Below are 407 nucleotides of genomic sequence, written 5' to 3' on the forward strand. Positions count from 1 at the left end.
TATTAAGATAAAAAAATATATATGTCTAACGATTTCTAGAGGGATTCTATTTAACTTTTAAGTGCCACTTAAATGAAACCTCCTACATTCATTATTTTAACTTATTTTGTGTACATTGAATATAATCTATGTATTTATATGAATGTTTTACTACCTTTTAATGTCTATAATTCAGGTTTTTAGTACAGCCCCATGTCCTACTTGAATTTAATGTATAGATATATTACACATTCATTAAAAGCATATTTTCTAATGCAATTACTTTTCTGCTATCCATTAAAATAATAATTACATGTGAAGACATTATTATTTCTAATGGTTCTTATATTTTCTTTCAAAACATCCAAATGATATATTAGATAAATTAACATATATCTTTTATGAATATAGTTATTTATAATTCCCCA

This window comes from Plasmodium gonderi (assembly GCF_002157705.1).
Source record: "Plasmodium gonderi DNA, contig: Pgo-contig_184, whole genome shotgun sequence".
NCBI classification, from domain to species: domain Eukaryota; phylum Apicomplexa; class Aconoidasida; order Haemosporida; family Plasmodiidae; genus Plasmodium; species Plasmodium gonderi.